The 18,984-nt window shown below is 41.8% G+C and overlaps 1 protein-coding gene across 1 annotated transcript in view; it reads left to right on the forward strand.

Moving 5' to 3' along the window:
* AGBL4 (AGBL carboxypeptidase 4) overlaps positions 1-18,984 on the forward strand; it is a 1,191,358-nt gene that overhangs the window by 931,642 nt on the left and 240,732 nt on the right. The window lies entirely within an intron of this gene.

Here is an 18,984-nt window from a genome sequence, read left to right on the forward strand (position 1 = left end):
ACATTTGATGGCTTTGTTTCTTTGGTGCCAAAACAAACGCAAAAGAGGATTCCAAGTACCTTTGGAAACAGCAGTAGAGGAAGGAATGTCCACTGGAGCCAGAGGGAGATTGATGTGAGCTTGAACTCACTTGACACTCATTCATCCCTTTACTGTACCTTTCCCAAGGCTCTTCTCTGTGCCAGGCCTGGGCTGGACACTGGGGGACATGCTGGATAAGATTGCCTGCCTGGAGAGCTCATAACCAAGGTGTGATATAGACAGACAGGTGGGCCTTCAAGGGCTGTTTGAAAGAAGAGGGAGTATGTCCTCCACACAAGAGGAGATACTATATCTGGGTCTTGGCATTGGGTAGAAGCTGAGCCATGTGACCTTGGGCACATTACTTAACTTGACTGAGCTTCCTTGCCTTCACCTGAACAGTGGTATAATCAAACCCACTTTACTCTGCTCTTTCCTCTCAGCTACTCAAGGTCCTGGAGTTCTGGGTTGGTGCTAAGGGTCTGGAGCCTTGGCTGTCCCCTGGAGTGGAGCAGGTTAGGCATGCAAACTACAGAGATTGTTGCTGAGGGTGGGACCCAGTGGTCTAGGATAGAAGTGAAACGGAAAAACATGGAGACATTCTGACTTTGGATCCCACCTGAATGGGCCAGGTAGAAAGGCAAGTTCAAGTATGAAGCAAAAGTGTAGAAAGCAAGACATGAGTCCGTAAGCCACAGGTTGGAAGAGAGGGTGGGGTCAGGGGCAGGGTCAAGAGATAGTCTCTGAGTATTCCTGGGAGCATATGCATTGGAGCCCTGTGGGCCACTCTGGGTGGGGAGGGCTGAGTAGTCCCAGTGCTATTAGGAGAATGAAATGACATGATGCATGTGAAGCATCTAGCATGCTGCCTGATATATACTGTTAACTCTTAACAAATGTTAATCATAGAATTGCTTTCTTTTTCCATCAGAATTCACCAAGAGCTTCCAATGTACTGGGTCCTATGCTGGGCACTGAGAGGGGAGGAATGATTAAGATGCAGTTCCTGTCCTCCAGAAGCCCAGCCTGGTGAAATTACAGACACATAAATAAGACATTCCAAATGAAGGCTCTAAGTGACATGATAGGGGTAGCCATACGGATGGGGCAGGGTGAGGGGACCATATACCAACCTAAGAGCTCCCGGAAGGCTCTCTGGAAGAAGTAATGGCTGAAGTGAATCTTGAAGGTTAAGAAAGAGCCAGAGAGATTGGTGAGAAATCCATCTGGGAAAGGGCCCAGCTTCAACATAAGCATTAAAAGCATGGTGTGCTCAGTAAAGTAGAATGCCAGAGAGGGAAGAGATAAGGCTAGAGAGGAGATGGGGCTCTGCTGGATTTGGAGACTAAGGAGCCTGGACTCCATCCTGAAGTTGATAGGAAGCTACGGAAGGGTTCTAAGCAGGAGATTAACATGGCCAGTTTTGTGCTTTAAATAGGTCACTCTGGCTGGTAGGGGAGAGTATGTTAGAGAACATCAGTTGGAGGCCAGGGGAAATCTTTAGTTTGAGGTTTCCAAGTCAGAGGTCAGTTATGTTTTGTTAAAAACAATTAGGGAGGATTCAGAAGTGGGAGCAGGAGCTTTTGGATCTAAAGCTAGATATGAAATATTAACATTTATACTCCTATATTCTATAAGCTGAGTTTCCATTCTCTGCTCTATAAAAGGTGATGTAAGAGGACATAATGCCTTTAAAGACCCTTCCAGCTTTAACTCTTCAAGACTCAATAATTATATTTTTCATGTTAGGATATGAAATGGATATTCATGTCATTTACCCCCTAGGAGGACATATGCTTTGGGTTCTGCTCTCCTTGTGTCTGAGTGAGCTGCCCTGGAGGTTTGCCATTACCTTACCTGTCATCCTTCTGAAAGACACTATATTTATCATGTGGTTGGATGGTATCAAGATCTGTGCCAGGATAAGGGCCATTCTGTGGCTAAGATCAGGGCTCATTATGTGGCTCAGGTCAGGACCTAGTCTGCAACCAAGATTGCTCTCAGTCCATGGTTATTAAGTGGATAAAATTATCCAATTGAGGTCTTTGAAATCACATCTTTAGACTCATTACCACAGTGTCTGCTCCACTTAGCTGACCTGTCAAACTGTGCTGAAGGGTTCTGGGCACATGAACATGAGGACTTGAGGATTCTTCTGGTCCTGGCTGTGCCCAACTCTGTATATTTGTGAGCTGGAAAAAAAATGGGTACTCCAGATCCCCACAACCTCTGGTGCTTCTTTCCAAGACAACACTAACTCAATTCACTGTTTTAGAGTTGCCTGTTTCATGACTGGGAGCTCCTAAAAGGAGGGAGCTCCACTAGCCTCGTCAGTTTTTATTAATTTATTATTCCTACCTATTTTAATTAAGAAATTCCCTAGTTGTAAGTACTGTGTGAGGCATTAGAGATATAGAAGTGAACAAGCCACACACACTACCTCTGCCTTCATGAAGGTTAATATCTATCCAGGGATGAGAAATTAAGTGCCATGATGGTAGAAGAGGATGCTCACAGAACAGGGAGTAACTAAGTGTAGGATCAGAGAAAGTCTTTTTGAGTAAATAATGTTTAATTTTAGGCATAAAAGATAAATAGTAATTGGACAAATGAATAGCATTAGGGAAAATGTCATAAGTAAGAGAAACAACTTGTACAAAGACCTAGAAATAAAAGGAAGTTGGCTCATTGAAGGTACCACAAGAAGGCCAGTTTGATCCTTGTGATGGAATTATTCTATATCTTGATGATGGTCTTGGTGGTCACATGAATATCACACATGTGACAAAATGGCATAGAACTGAATACACACACATACATACAAATGAGTACATGTAAAACTGGTGAAATATGAATAAGGTCAATGGATTATAACAATGTCAACTTTCTGGGTATGACATTATACTCTAGTATGTAAGATGTTACCACTGGGGGAAACTGGGTGAAGAGTACACAGGATCTCTCAGGATTATTTTTACAACTATGTGTGAATCTATAATTATCTCAAAATAAAAAAGTTAAAAGAAGAAGAAGAAGAAAGAGGAGAGATGGTGAGGAAAAGGGTAGGAAGAAGAAATGGAGAAGAACGAGGTGAAGGTCAGTTTGGCTGAAGCAAAGAGAATACAGAAATATGTAGCATGAGTTGAGCCCAGAGAGTCGGTAGGGGATAGACCATACATGATTTAAATCTTGTAGAATTTTATCTTAAGATAGATGAGAAGCCTATGGAAAGTCTTATTTGAGGAATAACATGATCAAATTTGCATTTGAGGAAGATCATTCTGGTTTGGAGAATGCACTTGGGAGGGGTAAGATTAAGAGCAGAGAAAGAAAAATTAAACTAGGATATAGTGGAGAAGAAGAGAAATATATTTGAAAGATATATATGGTACAGAATCCATGGGAGTTGATGACTAAGAGGTGAGAAGGACAGGAAGAGTCAAGAATGACTCACATGTTTCTAACCTGATCTTTGGGTGGATGATAGTACTCTTTTCTAAAATAGGAAACATTTAAGGAGAAGCAGGCTTGGGGAAAAAGGTTTGAAGAGATGCATTTGCAATATATGAGATGCCAGTAAGACCTCAAAATCCAGATGTCTAGTAAGCATCTGTATGTATATGTAACTGGAGCTCAAGAGACAATTCTGCATTAGGTGTATGAGTACACAGAATGAAAAGGCCAGAAAGCCTAGGGAAAATTTCTGAGGAATACCTCCAGCTAAATGTGAGTCAAGGAAGAGGAACCTACATGGAGACTGAAGATTATCAGAGAGGTAGAAAGAAAATCAAGACCATTGAAGTAAAGAGGAAAACAGGTTTCTGGAAAAAGGCTAGGTCAATATGACTGTGAGTGCTCCTGAAAGACCAACCAAGGAAAGTGTCCTTGAATCAGTAGGTCACTGGTGACCTTGGAGAGCAGTTTTATTAGAGGCAAAGACCAGGCTGCAGTGGAGTTGAGGAGAGAATGAGGTGAGCAGATGCTGATAATAAGTGTGGGCAGCACTTTCTTTCAAAAAGTTCTACTTGTGAAGAGGAGGAGAGACGGAAGTAATTAAGGGAGAGAAAAGAATGAGTCAGGGTTTCGAGGTGGCTGGGAAAGCCTTGAGCATGTGTACGTGCAGATAGGAAGGGACCCTCCAATAGGGAGAGGCTGAAGGTCCAGGAAAGAGCACAGGGCAGGTGCTCCATGATCACCAAATGTTTTCTGAAACAAATGAACAGGGAGAGTGTTCCTGTAGGTTTAGTCTCTGGGGTTTGTTGCACCCCACTAACTATTCTAAAATTGTTGCTGTGCTTCCTCTTTCTGAAACAGCTGGGCCATTAAGAACTGCATAAGAACCACTTTTTCAAACTCCCTAGAGAGGGCTCAATTTCGGATGAGGCCAAGGTGCTTCCTCTCTGAAGGGCCTATGTGGCTGGATGGGCCCCTCCCTCAACAGTGCCTCCCCCGGCTCTCAGCACAAGTGTGGGAGCAAAGCAGCAGCAAACAGAAAAGTTTCCACTGCAGCTTCTTGCCCACCAAGACTTGTGTGCCCAGCCCACTCTTGGGAAATCAGCATGGCTAGCCAGACTCTAGTCTCACTGACGACTTTATATCCACTTTGAAAAAGCAATAACCCTGACTTGATGACCTAAACAGCAAGTAGAGTTCATGAGGTTGTTGTAAAGAGTAAAATGAGATGACATAAATGAAAGACCCAGTTATATATTAGACTCTTATTAAATTCACATTTCCTCCCCCTTCTTACCAGAAGCTAAAATTTTTCTCCAGCAAGTACCCAAGTCTTGAGTCTGAGGGCCAAAGGGGCTGGACTTAGAAAAGAAAGTTGTTTCAGGAAGCACCTGCCATGGATAAACCTCAGGATAATACCATCTGTCTCTTGGGCAGATTTGTTTGTTTTGAGGTTCCTCCTATAAGACAGCTTTAGATTGAATATGTGAAATGAAAATTCAAACTCAATGTTAAATTTAGGGTGGGGGAAGGGTTGGTGAGAGAGATGTTTTCCATGTTATAAAAAAGAACCTTTCCTTTATCACAAAGCTTCTTTAAATATATGCTCCCCTGGTACAATTAAGCATTTGTTTACAGGTCATTAATTATCTGGCAGAGAGGCTTGGCTGGAAGCACTATGGCTGAAAGACACAGCTGGAGAGCTGGAAGCTTGTGCCAAGTGAGAATCCATCAGAACCAGAGATAGTAAAGCTCAAAAATGATTGTGTACATCACTGATGAAAAGGAAGTCGATTTCCAAGAGTTGAGTATACTGGCACTCTGAGACTTCTAGCTAGGCTAGATGGGTGGGTGGTGGGTCATTCACCAACTCAGAGAAGGCAAAAGGAGAACAGGTAGGGAGTATGTATGGACGGGGGTGGAAACAAGAGTCTAGTTCAACTTGGGACATTTTGAGTAGAAGTCTGTGGGACATCAAGGTGGGGAAGGGGGCCTGGAAGGCAGATGGATATCAGCACCAGCAATGCTTAAATATTTGTAGTTTCCTAAAAATTTAAAAACTAGTGCACACTCTTCTGCTTCTACATACACTAGGCTCTCTAGCCTAAGTGGTGTCTTCTCTTTCACACTCTCCCATTCCTGCTGAGCTTCTACTCCATCGTTCAGGTATCAGCTCCAGCTCTCCTCTCTGGGTAACCTTCCCTGGCTTCCTCGGGCAGACATAGGACGTCCTTTTCCTGGACAAACTTCCTCTACTTACGCATACCTCCATTAGCACTGAGGCTCACAAGAAACCTTCCTGGCTTAACCAAGATTATGTAATTTAATAAATGTAACAGGCTTAGCTCGGGGAACTCAATAAGTGTTACATCACTTCTTCTGTTACAATTATTGCATTTGTTTCCTTGCATATCTCCCAGTTGTATTAGTTTCCTAGGGCTACCACAAACTGGGTAGCTTAGAACAATAGAAATTGATTTTCTCACTGTTCTGGAGGCTAGAAGTCCAAAATCAAGGTGTCACCAGAGCCATGCCCCCTGAGGCTCTGGGTAGAATCCTTCTTTGTCCTAGTTTCTGGTGGTAGCCACTGTTCCTTTGGTGTTCCTTAGCTTGCCTTCAACTGTGTTACTCCAGTCTCTGCCTCTGTCTTCACTTGATATTTTTCTCTTCTTATAAGGACACCAGTCATGTTGAATTAGGTCCCACCCTAATAACCTCCTCTTACCTTGATTATATATGCAAAGACCCTGTTCCACAGATTATGGGGGTTAGGATTTTAAGATATCTTTTGGGGGGCACAATTCAAACCATAACACCCATGAAAGAATTATTTCCTACAGTATAAGGACCATTTATGGTTTGTCTCTGTCCCAACACTTAGTATAGGGCCTGGCACAGATAAGGTGGCTCAGGAAATGTTTTTTGGATGATTGACCATAAACCTGTGCCTTCTAAGTCACACTGTTTTATGTTTTGTGGACATCACTTCCCACCATGTACAAAGATCTGAACTGGATGGTTTCTGTATGCCTTCTCATTTAATTTTGTCAAATGCCCTGGGAGGTGTCTCCATACCCAGCAGATGAGGAAACCAAACAAGTCACGACTTGCTCAGGTATGCATGGCTAATGGATACAGAGCTGAGACTTAAACTCAGATTTGCCTGATTTCAAGGCTCAGATCACTCCACTACATTCTACTGCCTTTTCTTTTACTTCTGTTTTAGTAAAGTCTCTTTGTAAGTCCAGCCTACCCCAGCTATGCTTTTTAGGGGAACCTCCTAAAACAGGTTGGGTTCATGCTTTAGCTCAAGTGTTAGAGAATCAACAGCACACTTTGATGGGGGTGGGGACACAGAGGGTAGTATGGGGTGGGGAGGGGGCAGCATGAAAATGGCAGCAGGATTAGAGATAGACTCCAAAGGGAAGGTGACACTTCAGGGGAGAGAATTAGTAGGTCCTCTCACCCTCCCACCTCCCTAGCTAAGAGAGGCTTCTTCCAATGCTAACCCTTGAGAATGCTGACTTATATGTTTCTCTCAGACTAGGTAAAGTAATGTCCTGAGAATGAATAAGTTTACCTTTTACTGAAGGCTTTTCCCTATAATCAAAAGACAGCAGAACAGTGTAGGGCAGAGAAAAGGCCCACTAGAAGCTGGGCTCCAGTATTAATTTGATCAATATTTTAGTCCATTTTGTGTTGCTGTAACAGAAGATCACAGATTGGGTAATTTATAAATAATAGGAGCTTATTTGCCTAACAGTTCTGGAGGCTTGGAAGTCCAAGATCAAGGGGCTGCATCTGGTGAGGGACTTCTTGCTGCATCATAACATGACAAAAGGCAGCACTTGGTGAAAGAGCATGAGAAGAGGGCCAAAATTGCTTTTATAACAAACCCACTCTCATGATAATGACATTAATTCATTCAGGAAGGCAGAGCCCTCAAGACCTAATCATCTCTTAAAGGTCCCACCTCTCAACACTGTTGCATTGGAGATTAAGTTTCTAACACATGAACTTTGGGGGACACAGTCAATCCATAGCAGTTAATGACAAATTCTTTGACTTTGAGAAAATCAAAGTCAAAGAATTTTCATTATCTCAGTTTCATTATCTTTAGAATGAGAGATTTGGGTTATAAGTTCTCTGTGTTCACTAGTCTTGGTTTCCTGCTTCTGTAGAATCTGTTTCTGTTTCATAACTCTATTTTAAGGTGTTTATTACATTGCCAAGAAAAGGGGAAAAAAGAACCTTCAGGATGAAATTTCTCTATGCCAAGGAAAAGATTTTTTTTTCTTTTTCCCTTTTTTGCATGCAAAGCTCTGCTTTGCTTCTTCTGTATCTGTCTTTTTCATTCTGGTAATCCTCACAAGTTTTCTCAGTGGCAATAAGCATTCTCTGGCATGACCCTTCCTTTCTTTGATACCAAAGAGAAGGATTTGCTCATAAAGTTAAAAACACATGGACAGTCCTTGTCTGGCTCTTGTGTTGGTAAATCTACTACGTGCTCTTACTGTGACCTATACAAACAGAAGAGATGGAAGAGAAAAGGGTGCATAGGTCCAGATTGTTTTGCTTGGGGGCAATTTTGCAGCCCCTTTGCCAAACATAAGCATAGTGATTTCACTTCCTCTTCTGTTTTCAGCTTCTTGAAAATGTGCAGGCCTTAAGTGAACATTTTCTGGCAGACTCTCTTTCTTGGGTAGACATTGAGCATCTCAAGTGGAAAAATACACCTTATTGTTTATGCAGTTGAGGTCTGCCTCCACCTGGGGAGTGGTAAGAGTCAGAAGGGTAGCGAGTTTTGAACATTTCATATTTAAAGGTCACAGCAGCAGAGATGGGTTGGCTTGGGAAAGAGAATGTTCTTCTTGCCAAGAGTCCATGTCCTAACTGTCTCCTAAGCTGGTGAGTCTGGCTGCCAGAGGACTTCGAAGTTCTTCCCTTGGTGACCTGAAGTTATTTAGCTTAATATGTATGTCTCCCTCCCTTTTCTTTCATGAGCCTTCTTTGCATCCTGTTCCCTAAGGAACCAGGGAACAGGATTTGGATCTTCTATTCAAACCCCATTTGGTGCTACAAGGTGTATCAGTTAGCTGCCAGAGGAGTGCAGCCTCTCAGATTCTGCATGGGGTTGGTGATGGGAATTAACATACCTACTGAATGATGAGCAGTGTGCCAGGGACCACTGGAGGCAATGTACCAGAATGGATACTGCATAGACTTCATACCAGGTTTGAATACAGTGTGTGACTTGGGCCCTCACTTTCCCTCTGAACCTCAGTTGATGCATCTGTAAAACAGGGATAACAGCAGGAAACTCAGTCTTTCTTATTCTCCACTGTATATCAAGTATGAAGCATATAATAAGCCCTCAACAAAGAGTTCAATAGTAAGTGAATGAATGAATGGATGAATAAGACAGTCTTAGAGGAGTTGAGCATCTTCCCCAAATTTTCAAAGTTCGTGTCCCAGATGAGTTAGGACATAAGGCAGGGCATCATGGAAAAATTCATGCAAGGAGAAAAGAAGAGAACTCAGAAATGGAAACAGAAAGGCATAACAAAATTCATCGTTTTTTATGATTGAGAACACTTTGTTTCACAATTCCAAAGGAATGTTTTAAATATACAAAATCTGAACATGATTTTAAAAGCAGGCAATAAAACCCCAAACTCAGCTTACATCCTAAAATTTATAAAAATACATATCTTAGTAAGATCCCAGATTTCTTAAACAAGGCAGACTGTCCTCGTTGGCCAGGAAGGGATGGTGGGTAGCATATCCGCAGTAATACTGCTCAGCCTTCAGGGAGAGGGGTAATGATATTTCACCCAAAATGGACTGGCTCTCAGGGAATTCACCATTGTCAGTACCCAGTGACCTGAAATGAAAGAATAATAGAGATTCTTTCAGAAGATAAGAACGAAGAGGGCAACTGATAGTTTTTGGAACCTACTGTGTGAGAGGCACTGTGCCTGCCAGGCACTTTCCATGCACTGCCTCAGTGAGACTTTATGACAGCCTTATAAGGATATATTTGGCAGTTGAAAAGCCTGAGAGTCAGAGATTTTCCTAAGGTCTCACAGTACCTTGGTGATGGAGCAGAAATGGAACCCAAATCTGAGTTCAAAGCCTGTGCACTTTTCCCTATTCGTATTGCCCTATACCTCTTCCATGCCATGCTACTTCTCCAGAATGGCTCCCAGAGCCAGAAGCTGAGCTCAGTGATCAGAGACCATTCAATGACCCAGCAATGTGGCAGGACACATTAGCATGGTACAAGGTAGGGTCCTTTTCAGTTACTTACTCTACCTACCAAATGAGATAAACTTCTCCCTGGCTGCTTCACCAGAGCCCCACATAATCATATGTGTCTTTCTCCTGTCCATCCTATGTATTAGAAAAAGCCTCACCCTTAACTGATTATCTCTTTTCCTCTACTCTTGCCATTTCTTTTCCATGATAATAGATGTGTGCTTGATAATAAAAAAGGTAGGTAGGGTTTTAATATTCTGCACCCCTATACATCTACCACCAACACTAAAAGAGAAATATCAAAAGAAAATGTGTTTGTTGTACATGAGAGTCATTTTTCCATCATAATATAAAAACTTAGAGGTTAAGGATTTTTTTTTTTACTTTGGTTGGCATAAGTATGTATCTGTGATACTAAATAAAGAAATTGGTATTAGTAAATAAAATAAAGCCTTCTTTTGACTATGGATTGGATCTAGTACACTCTTACCCATCACAACATAGGATGAAAATATTAATGAATTCCAGGGTGTTTGTTGGGATATCTGGATGACAGTGCCTGCCAGAGTCTCATCTGGACCAATCCAGGTGGTCTGGACATCCCTGGAAAACCAGCATATAATCCTATGAGGATGGCTGCTCCATCATCTCCCCATCAGAGCCAGAAGGGACAAATCCTCTCAAGGAGGCAAGAGTCAGACTTAGTGGGAGCCAGAATTGGGGTAGAAGTCCATGTTTGGGGCTCTAGAATCAAATAGTTTGGATTTGAATCCTGGCTCTACTATTCACTCTTGTGTGACCTTGGGCAAGTTATCTAACATTCTTATGCCTTATTTTCTCAACTTTAAAATGAAGCTAATAATAGTACCTACAGCCCAGGAATGTTTTGAAAATTAAACAAGAAATGTATGGAAAGCCTGGCACAAGGCAAGAATTCCATAAAGGTTTGCTACCATTATTCCTATTCTTATTCCTCTGATCAATAATGGGTAATAAAAATTTTTTGTCAGGTATGGGAGGAGGTTGATACTTTATCTGATCCTCTTATTTTTGGCTCAGAGAAGCTTCCACCCCCAACCCTGCAGTAACAGGTGATTACCAACAGGTTCCAACTCCCTGGCCATCAACAGAGGATCTAAGACAGCAGAAATCTACTTGAGCAGTTGGTAACCTCAGAAAGCTTGAAAAATTCAATCTCTGGCATACAGAGGCCATGATTTAAGAAATCCCCAATAATGTAGTCAAATATTCAGTATTTGCCCAATATATTCATGTTCTTCATATTAGAATTATTAGCTACTCAAGCTATGAATGCTTGGAATGATACTGGACTTTCTCGTGTGGCCTTGCTCTCAGATTTCTAGGTAGGGATTCCAGCCTCTAGGAAAAGAAGAGCAGGGATTAAATCCCACAGTCAATTCAGCTTCTTGTTGCCTTGGGAAACTCTGAGGCAAGGCCTATATCAAAATAGCCATCACAACACAGGCTTTAGATCAAAGAAACCCAGGTTCAAATCTTCTCCACTGCACACAACTTCTATCACCTCTCCAAACTTAATTTCCTTATCAAAAAAATGAAGATAATAGTCATACTGATCTTATGGGGTGTTTTGAAAAAATTAAAAGAACTAGTATGTAAAGCAGTCAGTAAAATTTCTATCACAGAATCAATAATCAATCATTAGTTCTGTTTCATTCTTTTCCTCTGATTTTGTATTGAATTTATGGTGTGCTTAAGAGACATTCTTAAGAAAATCAGAGTTCACAGTTTGCTGTGTACTTTTGAGATGACTTAACCCTCTGAATGAATGTTCCCTCTTGTGCCTTTGACTCAAAATGGTAGCCTAGAATTTAAAAAAAAAAAAAAGCCTACGATTGAATGACAATGTGGGGTACACTCTGGCCCTCTGAGGACCTGTGACGGACAGGCATTTTGAACCATGAGGTGCTTGGGATAAGCAGAGATGGTAACCAGAGAACTAACATGTGGCATTTGAAGGAAGGTGGCCCAGTCATCTCCCCGCAAAATATTGGCATCATCAGAAGACTGGACTGAGGCAGGGATCACTTTAACTGAGTAGGGATTTAGAGTCAATGACTTCCAGCCAACAGCAGGGTAAGAAAGAACTCTAGCCTTGTGGAATGGGAAAGAATCATCATCTTGTTTGCTGGAAGGCCCATGGGCTGTGTCAGTGAGGTTCCTGATGCTACTGCCATTATTGGTGTTAGTGTATGTCAACTATGTGTGATTGTCAACTTGACTACTTTTATTCTATGTGCATTATTCTATAATTATTTCCATTTTATTATCCCTTCATATTTAGAAAAAAACATATTGAAAGTGTTAGCCTATCTCATAGTGCTAAGAGAAAACTAGGAAAGGGGCTTTTATTGGTGTTTGAATCAGGTTGTGGAAGCCAGTCATGGAGGCACAGAAACACTGAAACACTCACAAGAGGAATGTGAGACTCAGAGGGAAAGAATAGGGCCCTGGGTACATCTCTCCCTCCTTACCTCTAGGGGCTTTTCTCTTCTCTAGGGTCTGTGTTTGAGATATACACTCATTCAACAAGTGTTTGTGTAGGGTCTCTCATATGCCAGGCTAGGTGCTAGGATACAAGTGAAGAAAACAGATAGGGTCCCTTTTCTAGTGGAGCTTTGATCTAATGGCAGAGATAGACAAAAATAGAATAAATATATAATTACATCCTATGATAAATGCCATGAAGAAAACTATAAGAAGCCATGGAAGTGTGTACAGGGACTGGAGCCAGACTGTAGAGGAGGATGAGAGGAGCAAGTCAGGAAAGACTTTCCTGAAGAAGTGACATTTCACCTGAAAAATCACAGAATGTGTTAATTTAATAAGAGGTACCAGAGACAGCTTCACAAACTAATCAGCCCCTAATTTAAATTCATAATTCTTGAAATTTATAATTTCAAGAGGCAAGTTGTATTTTTCAAAGGCAGGCCAATCTTTTTATTTCTTTTCCAAAGCTGACTCAAATGTTGTTCCCTTTTGACTATCTCTTCTATTCATAAACTTCTTTTTGTCTTTAACCACTGGCGATTCATTTACTTGGTGTTGCTTATGCAGAGTATATATTGTACTACTAGAGTAAAATGCCAGGATTCAGACCATCTGTGTGACCAACAATTCCCATGTGTGACCCACATGAGCTCATAACATAGCTGAGAAATGATTGGTTGAACTTGAGTGTGGTCTGCTTGTTCTGAACTTCAAGCCAAGATGCACATTCACAAGGCTTCAGATTGCTATAAACACTTCTACATTTTACATTTTATATAATGCTTAGAAGTTTTTATTTATTCTGTAAGAAAATACTCAACAAAGTCAGTTTGAAAGAAAGAAAGAATGAAAGAATGAATGGTTCCAAACACAATATTTCAGGAGTATTTGCAGGTTTTGTCGAAGCCTCAGAGGCTCTTGAAAATTTGAAATCGGAGAGCTTCTTTGGTGACTGTGACCTGTGATCACAGGCTTTTCATTAAAGGGGATAGCATTTGGATGGACGCATTCTGGGGTACTTGTTGCATTATCATCATTGTATTTAATTTGATTAAAAATTTTAATAAAAATTTATTGGGCACCTTACTCTGTCGGAATGGCAATAAGAGCTCTCATAACAAAAACTATAGTAATAATTATGATAGTAACAATAACAGCAACTATCATTTATTGAGGACTCATCATGTATCAGGTACTCTGCCAAGCACTTTACATGAATTTTCTCATTTAATCCCCATAACTACCCTATGAAGTGGTATTAATATTATCATGAAGAAAGTGATACTTGGAGAGATTAAGAAACTTACTTAAGGCCGCACACTTAGTAAAGATAGGCTTTCCTTATTAGACCAGGATTTAGATCCAGGGTATAGGACCATAATATACTATTTTCTTTTCACATTGGCATGTCATTTTGCAGATGAAGAAATTGTAACTCAGAGAAGTTAAGTAACTTGCCCAAGGTTATACAGACATTTTGGAGCTCTGTATATTTTCCCTGAAAACTATACTATCTACAACTTGTTGAGAATTTTCTACGTGCCCAGCATGTTACCTTAAAATCTTCTAACTCAGAGGTGCCCAACTTTGTCAGATGTTAGAACAATCTGGAAATTAAAAATAAAAAAAAAATCCATGCCCAGGCCCCATCCCAGACCATTTGAATCAGGGTCTCAGAGGATAGGACCTAGGAGCGGGATATTTTTTAAGTTCCCCAGGTGATCCTGATACACAGAGAGGGTGGAAAACTACTGCCTTGATGCTCACAACACTCTCACAAGTGAGAAAACTGTGGCTCAGGGAAGTAAACTGTTTGCCCAAAGTCACAGCAAAGATGTGATAAAGTCAGGACTTAACCTCTGGTCTGATTCCAATCCCATATTCCTTTGTCCCTCCAAGCTATAACTTACATGACACGTTTATATTCCCTCAAGTCTTACCTGGATAAGTTACCCAGATAATGTTCATTGGCCTTTGAGCCTGTGCTTGACATGCAACTCCTTCCTTCCCCCTCTCCACTGCTGCTCTCTTTCCCTGCCCAAAACCCCACAGGTGGACTCAACCAGACTTTATGATCAGAAGTGTGCATGGATGCCCCTGCTTTGGGGTATCAGTACCCAGCTCAGGGTAATGCCCACCACAGCCTTCCAGCGCTCCACATCCTCCTGGCCAGGTATCAACATTCTTTCCTTGAATTAACCTGAGAAGACAATGGCCCTGAGCTCACAGCATAGCAAGTTACTTTTCTGGGAAAAATAGAAAAATAAAAAAGTTTAAAAAGCCATGAAATGACATGGAGGAACCTTAAAAAGCTACATAACATATGTTTCCAACTATACCACATTCTGGAAAAGGCAAAACTACGGAGACAGTAAAGAGATCAGTGGTTTCCAGGGGTTAGGGCTGGTGGAGAGAGTTGAATAGGCAGAGCACAGAGGATTTTTAGGATTTGAAAATAGTCTGTATGATACTGTAATGGTGGATACAGGTCATTATACATTTGTCCAAACCCACAGAATGTACATCAGGAGTGAAGTCAAATGTAAACTGTGACTTTGGATGATTATGATGTGTCAATGTAGGTTCATCAATTGTAACAAATGTACCACTCTAGTGGGAGATGTTGGCAATAATGAGGCTATGTATGTGTGGGGAGGTAGGAGGTGTACAGGAAATCTCTGTACCTTCAACTTAATTTTGCTGTGAGCCTAAAACTACTCTTTTAAAAAAAGTCTTTTAAAAAATGTAAAAAGCAGAGACTTGAAAAGTAAAACCAAACATCACAGAAAAAAAAAAGCAAAATCATGAAAAAATGTGGTCAATCATTAGCAGAGAGGCTGAAAAGACACGCTCCAATTGCTTTAAAAATTCACAGAACCCAGGTCTCCTTAAAATAGTTTTGCAAAGCACATTGAGAATTCCATGCAGTAATATGAAACATAAGTCCCACTGCTGCCACTGAACATGCTTCAGCTGGCTAAACCGGAGGAGCTTGACATTAACCCAAGGCTCTGCAAAACTCAACAGCAGAGTGCAATGGAGACACAGTTGCAAAGCTGCCCCAGATGTGTACATTTTCTGCTCCATTAAAATGACTTGGATGAGAGGGAATACATTTGGCCCACAGAAAAAGAGAGTCAGGGGAGGGGTGAGACAGGACAGTCAGCCTCCTCACAGGCCTCCTTCTCCTAGATTTGTGACCCCTCCTGTCCTTCCCCACACTGCTTGTAGAGCAAACTGTCTAAAATGCAAATATGACCGCAAGCCTTCCAGGGTTCCCCAGAGCCAAACTGCTTTGCCATAAGTCTCAATTTTCTCAGCTCTATCATGGTGTTAATAATACCCACTTTCATGGTGTTAATAATACCCTCTTCAAAGATTCAGTGTGAAGTTGATTGAGATCATATATACGCAGTGCCTGGCAAGCATGATTTATAGTAAGCTTTGGAGGAAAGGTAGATATCGCAATTATCATCCCTGAAATCAGGTTTTATGAGGAGAGATAAAGTGAAGGAAGTGAAGATGTCTGGGCAGAAGACAAACAAGATCCTGGGGAGACAAAACCCCAAGGTTTCCCGTATCTGAAGGGAGGTATGAGAGTCTTGGTGAATCTAGTAAGGCAGCTACAAGGTGAAAGATTCTACCTCAGCAAAAGTGAGAAAGACCTTTCTAATAGTAGTGTCTAAAAGTTAAGGGGTGGCGGTAAACTTCCTGACATTAGAACTGTATAAAAAGTGTTTAGATAACCATTTGACAGGAATATTGAAGAGAGGATTCAACAATGACTTGGTGGAACTTGGCATTTTTAATTGCCTGTTTAAGTCTGAAATCTGTATTTTTGAACTATCTTCTCTTGCCAATCAATGAATCATCAACATCTTGCGTTTCTGGTATGTGTAAAGCCCAGGGCTATGGCTTCCAGGTCGAGGATGAGGTACTCTGACTCAGTTTTTACCCGGGTGGAGGAAGCACAGTACAGCACATAGTAAGTTCTCCATGAAGCTTTGTCAGGAGACTGAATGTGTGAATCACACAGGAAGCAGAAACTGATGTCTTTCTACTGCTGTCCAGCGGTATCTATTTGAGCATCTTGTGCCTGTCATTCCTACTCCAGAATCCATTCTGTGGACCTACAGTGCAAAATGCATTTGAGTCTATGTTTACTCTGTCATCATCGATATCTATTGTCTGTTCTTTTCTTCTTCCTGGGTTCTTGAGAAATGGAACTGCCCCCTTATGAGAATGATTTACACCGACTTGGGTAGGGAATTTGTTGGAACCTGAGGGTGCAGTGATATTGAAAATGTTCATGAATGTGTCTGTTTTACAAGGAGTAGAATCAGTGTTCTGCCCTTTGGTCACCGGGAGTGGGAAAGACAGAGTTGGGATTCAGCTCCAACTCTGAAAATGAGGAACCAGCTTTCAAAAAAGTTTGAGGTTTGTTATTCATGCTCTCTGTGTGTCTCTTTAATACATTTGTCCTGTAAACATTTACTCTCCAGCCCTGTGCTCCGTACCTGGGATGCTGAAGTTACTCAGCTTTTGTTTCCCCTCAAAGAGCTCTTATCCTAGCGAAGGGAAATAAAAGGGCTGGGACAAAATACGGCAGTAGAGATGGTCTGTGTGAGTGAGGAGTGTGAGTGTTCGGGGAAGGCTTCACAAAGGAGATGACATGTGAGCTGGTTTTTAGTAAAACTTGAGGTTACCATGTACTCAGGTAGGAAGAACTTCCCAGGATGAGGGCAGAGCATGCACAAAGGCTTGGGACCTGCTCAAATGTGCTGTCTTGGGAAATGTCGAATAGTTTATGTGTCTGGCATACACTGTGTTCAGGAAGGTGGTAAGAAATTAGATTGGTAATATATTTTGGGGTCCCCACCCCTTTAGATGCAGACAGGAGGCTGGCCATGGTGCTACTTGGAATTATTTTGCAAATGTAACCTGGAGCTTCATGGACTTTCATTAAATACGGCCAACTCTGCATGATCCATCTTGTGAATTATCAAAAGTCTTGATACATATTACTTCCCCTTGACCACCATAGGAATGTATTCTTAAAATAAAAACTTAAGATCAGTCCAAAGAAATCATAATCATGAGGGTAAATCTGCTGGAACAACTCAGTGGCTTCTCTTTTTTCTACAAGCATGTGGGGCAAGATAGGACCAACACCTGCATCAGGACAGCTCGCGGTCATTTGTGGCTGGCACCACACGTATACTAGTGGGTTGGCTTAAGGAACTTGATCTGATATGGACATTCGGATCTCAGAGCTATGTGTTGATGGGGTTTACCTGCATAATGTACTCCCTAGATCACTGAAATAATCTGGGGGTTCGGGCTTATCTGCTTCATCATTGGTGCAGCTGATATGAAATGCGAGCAGACTGCTTTGATTTGATGTTTAATGTTTTCTGATTATAAATTAATACTTCATTGTGGAAAATATGAATGAATACAAGGAAAATACAAAATCACCTCTGGTACTAAGAAAGTAAGAGAATCACTATTAACACTTTGGTTAACTTACTTTGTTTTTTCTTACGGGTAGAGTTCATTCAAATGAATTTTAAAAAATAACATTTAATTGAGTCCACCACCTCCATTAAGCATTCTCTATGAGAACACTTTTCTCATTGTAATGTTGTTACTTGCTTGTACTTTTTTAATACTCCCAGATGAGATTGTAAACACTGGGAGGAAGGGGAAGGCATGTTATTGACACAGTAGCCTAATCTTGGCACTGGAATCCAAAACTGAGACTCAGGTTCTGATGCACTAACACTGCAAGGCCCAGGAATCCAGGTGTTTGTCTTTTCATCTCTCTACTGCCAGTGCCTAACCCAGAAGCTGGCATGTAGTATGTATCCAATGGATATTGGTTGCTTGAATAAAAGAATGAATGACTGGATGGATGGATGGGTGCATGTGGATTTTTATTTATTATTATTCTTCACCCAAAATTCATTGAGCCCCTGCCAAGTGCCAGGTCTGGGCTAGGCAAAGGGGAATGTAAGTAGCTGTGTTTGATACAAAGTCCACCCTGTCAAAGGCATCCTGTGAGGGTGCTGCTGACACTCTCTGCCGTGGGATGGGGTTCCTATGAGTGCAGAGCTCAGTCAACACCCTTTGGCCGGTGCTCATAGCTCCTCTGGGGGGACTAAAGGCCCTGCAGGCTTTCTTCCACCTAGAGACAGAGCAAAGACTGCTATTCCATGGAGTACCATCCTGAACTCCTCAAAGTGCTCCGGAAGTGCCTGGTCCTGGACCTGCCTTCCCCAGGGCACCCCTTCACTCCCTGCTTCCTGCCAACTTGTCCCAGTCCAGTGGCGGGCACGCTGTGGAGAGGGTACCCCAATGAAGCAAGACTGTAGGGAAGAAGGAGCCAACTGCTCCCTCTGATGAGAGCAGCCTTTGACAACCCCTCCAGCTGGCCCAACTGGAAATCCCAGATAAGCCCCAGTTCTGGTCAAAACTGGTTTGGCAGCTCTGGGAGAATGTTTCTGGCTGACTGACCCTCCCCACAGCGGGAGCAGGCAGTTTCCAGAGAAGAAGAAAAAAAAAAGCGGGGGTGGGGGGTGGGGGGCGGCTAAATTTATAACACTTCAAACTTCTGCTCACTTGCAAGTGCAAGTTTACACTTTGTGATTCAAACAAGACTGTCCCCTCCCCCATCCTCACCGGGCATTCACTCTCCCACTCACTCTCCTCTCCTTTGCAATG

Source organism: Lemur catta, chromosome 3 (assembly GCF_020740605.2).
Source record: "Lemur catta isolate mLemCat1 chromosome 3, mLemCat1.pri, whole genome shotgun sequence".
Classification (NCBI taxonomy): Eukaryota; Metazoa; Chordata; class Mammalia; order Primates; family Lemuridae; genus Lemur; species Lemur catta.